The sequence below is a fragment of the Belonocnema kinseyi genome, chromosome 3 (genome assembly GCF_010883055.1).
Source record: "Belonocnema kinseyi isolate 2016_QV_RU_SX_M_011 chromosome 3, B_treatae_v1, whole genome shotgun sequence".
Taxonomy (NCBI): domain Eukaryota; kingdom Metazoa; phylum Arthropoda; class Insecta; order Hymenoptera; family Cynipidae; genus Belonocnema; species Belonocnema kinseyi.
Genome location: NC_046659.1, coordinates 52,586,375 through 52,586,884, shown reverse-complemented (window position 1 = coordinate 52,586,884; position 510 = coordinate 52,586,375).

Sequence of the window (510 nt, the reverse complement as noted above, 5' to 3'; positions counted from 1 at the left end):
GAATTAGGAAGATTTATAATTGAGAATTCTTTACTTTTAATCTTTAAAATCATGACAATTTATTCGAATTTTTATTTTATTTTGTTATTTAATTAAAATTTTGTTAGATTTAAATTAATAAATTTATTTGTTATTTATTTTATGTATACATCATTTAAAATTCAAGAGTTTTTGTTTGCAAATATTCAAAATTAAAGAGTTTTAAATTGCAGATCGTTAAAATTATAGAATTTTCCATTGCAAGTCTTCAAAATTGAACTTTTCAAAAAAAATTTCATATTATACCTTTAAAATATACCATAAATCTTGAAAACTAAATAATTTAAAATTCCAAATCTTCAACATTTCAAATTACGGCAGTACTCAGAGTACAGATTTTTTTTACATTCTCATCAAAAAAGTTATTAAATTTGTGTAAAATTTCACGTCTGGACAAGAAATACAGGTTTTTACGAGTGTTTCTGCCTTTCCATATGCATGTTTGTTTGCAAGTATAATAACTTTTGAAAA